This window comes from Sipha flava, unplaced genomic scaffold (genome assembly GCF_003268045.1).
Source record: "Sipha flava isolate LNK unplaced genomic scaffold, YSA_version1 132_pilon_pilon, whole genome shotgun sequence".
NCBI lineage: Eukaryota > Metazoa > Arthropoda > Insecta > Hemiptera > Aphididae > Sipha > Sipha flava.
The window spans coordinates 1,635,671-1,642,365 of record NW_020271758.1 but is presented as its reverse complement, the minus strand read 5'-3'; the positions used below and the strand labels follow the sequence as shown (position 1 = coordinate 1,642,365).

At 27.5% G+C, this 6,695-nt stretch overlaps 1 protein-coding gene across 1 annotated transcript in view; it reads right to left on the bottom strand.

Annotated features, from left to right (window-relative positions):
• Nucleotides 1-5,785: 5,785 nt before the first annotated feature.
• The window catches only part of LOC112679216 (LIM/homeobox protein Lhx3), a 43,641-nt gene continuing 42,731 nt past the window's right edge, over nucleotides 5,786-6,695 (bottom strand). Inside the window, exon 9 of the mRNA XM_025548931.1 lies at nucleotides 5,786-6,037. The gene's annotated coding sequence lies outside the window, so the exon portion shown is untranslated. The remainder of the gene's footprint in view (nucleotides 6,038-6,695) is intronic.

Below are 6,695 nucleotides of genomic sequence, written 5' to 3'. Positions count from 1 at the left end.
ATTACTATTTTTAATCTCTGAGTTTGAAAAAGCTCTAACCTAACCTCAGCGACCCCTTCAAAATTGTCATCCCCGGAGAGACCGAAATACCCCCAAGGGGACGGTATCGCACCTCTTAAGAACCACTGGACTTATGTCTATGATAAAGAGAAAATTGGCGGTACAGGCGATGAGCCGCACTAACACTAATGATTATAACGCACACACATGTACGGTTCACACCCATGGGCTAATTTAATTGCCTATACTAAACCCCTTAAAAACAGTCTGCAATATCTTTTCTTGTATTTTAAATATATTCAATTATCCTAACTACCGTCAATACTACTATCACTACGCTCCATATAATAGAAAACTAACTATTCGCACTAAAACATTATGATTTATTTTTATGACAACTTAACCACATTAAATGTTTAATCTAATGTAAGCTATCATTATTTAAGGTAATATTTCTGTTAATTGATAATTATTATATTTATTCATATCATTATTATTAATATTATTCAATTTTAATATATGGATGTATCACACTGAGCATATATGGCCTTCTCCACTTTTTTACCATAGTATCAACTATTTTTTAAGTTTTATAAGAAATTGTATTTTCTATTAGACAAGTAATAATCAAACAAAAAATGCTCTTCCAATATTCTTCATTGATCTCGAGCAACACTCCTCTAACAAAGATATTTTAAAAATGAAGTCACACCTACACACAATAGTCAAAATAGAGGAACTACACAAACGCCATGAAATTCCACAATGCCATATTCACCAATCTTATAGACATTTTTTTTCTACGAACATTTTAACAAATTTATAACAAATTTTAAATTTTATTATTGAATTATTATAATAATATAATAATATAATAAAAATTGAAGTATTATAATAATATAATGGTTCGCTACCAACAATCGACTCACTATAAACAATGCCATTTGACGGAATTCGGTAAACAATGTAAATATAATAAGAAAATAGATGAGTAATATACTCGTAAATAGGTACATACTAGTTACCTGTCGTGTACAATTAAGTTATGGTTCATAAACTTAATAATAATAAAACATATTTATTTAATTTTTTTATTTAAATTAATATCGAAATATTATTGGAACTCACTGAGAAAAATTTGTGCTATACAATTATAGTTACTTAGAATAATAATAATAACAAAATAACTAAATTAATATAATAATAATTAACTATTCAAATAATAAATACACAATTATATTAAAAACATAAGAAAAAATTTGGTTATTTTATAATAATAAGTCAATAAAATTAAAATATGGTAATATAATAGTAAAAAAATAACTTATAACATTACTTATGCTTATATTTTTTAGCTAATATTTGTAGATACTCTAAATTTGGTATTTTTTTTTAATTCCACTTTTTTTTAGTTTTTAATCAAGCATGTAGTTTGGACTTATTAGAGCTTTGTATTAAAATAACAGTCTCGGTCTGAATTAGTTTTAAGACTTCGATAAATTTATATATATATATATATATTAGAATGCGGAGACTCATAATTCAATAGCTATTAAATTTGCTGCAGAAAAATTCGCATGCATTGGTTGTGCGCTAAATGTTTGAACATTTTTCTATTTAAAAATAAGGAGGAAAAATTGGATCCTCTGATATATATATATATTGAATAGTCTGAAAATCGGGTTGTTTTATTATCTAAAGGCTGAATGGTTGCTAGTTCCATTAAAAACATATCCGACTTCCTCTAGGTTCAAAAATGATAGGCCAAATATATGCGTTACTTGTTGTCTAATCGAATCCTCTTTAGAGTATTGCAAATCTAATCCAAGTGATTGAATTTTAAGCCACCAAGCTTTGCCAAAATGAAATCGGCATCTTTTTATAGAAATATTTGACCATATACATGTTATAGAATTGTATATGGCTTCTTCAAAGTTAATATTAATTATATTTGGTTTAAAATTAATATATATTTTTAAGCATAATGTATTTAATGCATTAAATTCACTAATATATTTTTGTCCATTATCTTTAAAAAAAAAAAAATAATAATAATAAAGGTTATGTAATAATTATTTATTAATCCATGAATAGTAAATAATTGATTTAAATATTTGGTATAATATTGAAATATTTCATCTATATATAAAGTATCGAGAAATTCAAAATTAGTTTTAGTAGAAAACTAAACAATTCCACTTTATAAATCGTTATGTAATAAAATTGATCATTTTCGTAAGTTTAAAACATAATTTTTATCTAAATTTCTCGTTTCAGGTAAATATGGCAAAATTGAACTACGAGCTCCGTGAAAATTTTTTTTATGTATAATACATTGTTAGTTATATTAGTATCTATTTTCTGTAATTTTAATTCTGTATGTAATCATAATACCAGTGGTGGTGATAAGGGGGGATAGGTGGATCCCTTCCCTTGGAATTTGGTTTTTTTAAATTTAGTATATCGCTGATCCAATATCACCTATCTACAAATTTTCGAACTCATGGTTTGATAATAAAATATTTCTCCGTTTTAACCACACATAATATATTATCATACTCTATGTCTCGGTCGCGCACGACCGATATAATTATAATTATAATAACTATTAATATTATTAATATATAAACATTATTGTCAGGGAGACTTTGAGACTTTGACTCTCCTTAAGGGGGTCGGACCCAGTGCGGTTTTAATATACAAAAACATGTCTTACAGGAAAAACTCTCACGTCTTATAGAATTGTCAAATTTTGTTAATTTTTTTTTTTTTTTATTCAAAAGAAGAAAACATTTTGCAGGTCGAATCTAAACACAATTTTTAAAATTATAATTAAAGAATCTCAAATATGCATTCCAATAATGCACAATATTTGCTTTTTTTCAAATGTAATTTTCTAGCACCGTTCAAAGTAAAATGAAAATTCGGGCTTTGATCCGACCTGCAAAATGTTCTCATTTTTCAGAAAAAAAAAATCTATCAAAATACGACAAATAACTGTGGCGTGAGAGATTTTCCCGTAAACGCATTTTTGTTCATCTAAACAGTGCTTCGAAAAATAGCGACCAAAGTCGATCACTGACTTGTGCGTAAATATTCTTATCTGCGGGTTTGTCACCGCAAACAACCAATATAAATACGAGCGCTTCCCCACAGTAAGGCATTTGACTGGCTTATCATAAAATAACGTTATCATAGTTTTATAAATTCTTTACACTTGATGAATATAAATTAAATTATGTCCTAATGTATATGGTAGGTAGGTAGTAGAGCAAATGAATAGTTGTAATGAAGACTGGAGTTATTAAATATAATTATTTTATTACATATTAATTACTAGAAAAATGTAGTTATTTTTTTACAAGAATGGAATTAAAGGTCTTAACTCTTAATATAGTATATAACCTAATAATACCATATTTTATCATTTTGCTATTCTCTTTGTAATTTTAGTTTTCTTTTGGTACATCCACTAAGAGGTGCCATTTTAAAATTAATTTAAATATTAAATATATAAGATAAAATGTATAAATACTATAAATTGTACAAATATTAACGCAGGTGACGTTAGCATAAGTGCGGCGTGCGCTGAATGTGAATGTAAGCGCCCAATCGGAGACCATAATATAATTCTATATTTCTATATGAATCAATATAATGACAATACCCTCGCTCAAAGTATTTTAAAAATAGACATACAAGTATACAATAGTCACAGTCTAGATATGATAAGAACAACTTGACATTGTAGTATAGTACCGGTATTTAGCTATAAATAGCAATTATTTCCTAATCGATCGTTTAAATTTAGTTACAAGTTACATTACTTAGATTATAATTAAAACCCGATGTTTTTGGTTTTATTTGCGTCATATTTATGCAACATTAAAAATTTGGTAAAAATTAAAAGCAATCATTTAATAATGAGCCCTCTCAATACTTTAGGTGGGCCGGCCTAAGGCCGGACACATATTAGGGTGAGCCAAGCACACCCTGGCCCTCATTTAGCTACGTGCCTGCCTACCTATCATATACATTAGGACATAATATAATTTAAATTCATCAAATGTAAAGAATTTATAAAACTATACATTATAATATACCTAATAGTATATTAATATATACCTTTTAAATCAAAAGAGATCTAGCTCCTACATTTTACATTTTACATTTACATTTTACAATTTGAAGTTCTTTTATGATAAGCCAGCCAAATGCCTTACTCCGGGGAAGCGCTCGTGTATAAATTGCGTATCGCAGTTCCCGATAAGATTAAAAATAATTTGCTATTGACGATACGGCACGTTGTATATTATATTCGAAATAAAAACAAGCTTCGGCGGCCGTTGTATTTTTCCGTACAACCGTATCACACCCCGGTACCGTCAGTCGTCACTCGCGCACCATATTATATATGTTAGTCAGCCCGCGCTCTAGAACACCAATTTATTTTGTTCAATTGTTATTCCCTATATTATTTTGTTTTACCTGAAGTAATAAATACGTAAAACAAATTCCTATAATTTAATTATTTACACTTTATTATAATAAAAAAGAAAATAGTACCCGTTTATCAATTACAAATTATAACAGCTGTCCATTATATATTTGTATATATTATTATATTATTATCGTAAACATTTATCTATAGATAATATAAACTAGTACAAGATAATAATTCACGACTAATAATTACAATAATAATAGTTTAAAAAATTGCCATTTATTTTAAAATTGAAGGATTTACAATTTCTTTTAGTAAATGACAATTAAGAAATTCGACCAATTGTGTTTCCACATAACACATAACCCATGTCAACTATACGACGACCCTCAACATTAAATCTAAAAAGAAAAAAAAACTGTTTGAAAAACTGCAAACTAGTGGATATACCGTATATATACATATATAACTTACAATTAGTTAAGACCATAAGACACGTTTTGTCTGTAGAATGGCTACTCGTTGATGGTGTACCTAATTTTTTAGAACTTAATTGTGTTTTAGAAACATTTTCTGTTTTATTTTTTAAACTAAAACTAAACATAGGTAAATAAAAGAAATAATTAATATTTCATGAACATTATTACGTATAATTAATGTATTAATTTGTTTACAATATGATTCATTAACCACTGTATAGTATATTAGTACCCGTGTTCTGTTTATTATACATATAGTACTTACTTCATATGTTTCCGACCGTTTTTCTTTCGATAAGTTGTTACATTCTTTTTTTTTTTATATGAATATTTTTATTTTTTTTTTATTTTTCCATATCTTGTATTATTTACGACAAAATAAAAAAAACACACACAAAATTCGTCATATAGTACGTAATATTTAATTGTAAATAAGAGTCGATCGTAGAAAGCAAGAGACTTCGTCAATTATTGTGATCTCCAGTTTATTATAATAATAATAAAAATAATAAAAACAATTCATAACAGTAATTCTATGAAACGATAACGCATGGACTAATAAGACGTATAATATACAAATAGATACACATCCGATAACGCGCAGCGAGTGTAATTATCTAATTTTATCTTATTATAGCTCATGCACATTAATATCGATACACACACTCACATTCATGCACGGTAGGCGCGCCGTCGATACAACATGTGAATTTAATTGCCTAAATTTTACTCCTTAATAAATGACCAGCACCTTAAAAAAAAAACAGCTACTTGTAAATAATAAATATTTAAAAATGTATAGAAATATTTTTATTGAAAATATGTTATAACGTTTTCTTATTTATTATTATAAATTTAAGGCCACAAAATATAAAACCTATAAATAGTTATTTCGATGGAAACACTATTTTAGTAATTTCGATGACGGTCGCCGTTTCTTTGAAATTGACGTCCGACAGGTTTAATCGTAATATGTAATGGTTTTGGACGTAATTGGCTATTTGGACGGAGGGGCCGGGAAGAATAATCCGCGTATTATAGACGATATTGAAACCGGATTCACGACATTAATTTCTGTGCCATCGCGCCGTCGTTGGTCGTAGTACACCGCAATCTGTGAATTCGCAGATAAAATAAAATGCAGAATTGAATTAAGTTAAAAATATTAATTGAATATTAAATTAAGTATTATGTATAATTAATTTTTCAATAATAGGGTTTTTCTTGTTCGTTGTTGTATGGAGTTTATGTTAAATAATTTAAGTCTCCTCAGAATATTTACTATGAGCTGCTGCTGATTATTATACATTTATACCTATAATCCAGTGGCGGATCTACTGGGGTGGATATGGGTGATAGATCCCTCCCCCCCGTGGGCCGAGAGTTAAAAAATTTTTTTTGCAACCAATTCAATTTTTGCATGCACGATTTAATAAAAACTATTTTTTTATTATTTCGTTTTCATTATTTCGTAACTAAGAAGGATACACTAGTATACATTAGTATCTAACTTCATATCATATTACGGATAAACACCTCGTACTTATATCATGACCCAGGATACATCCATAGAGTAATGTCACAATCATCAATAAAATTAAATTTTATTTCGTAAATTTAGTAGAATAAAGTTTATAATACCTAAACATATTATGTACGAAAATATTTTATATCACCTCTCCCCATGATAAAATCCTAGATCCGCCACTGCTATAATCCGTATGTAAATAATATATATATATATATATATATATATATATATATATATATAT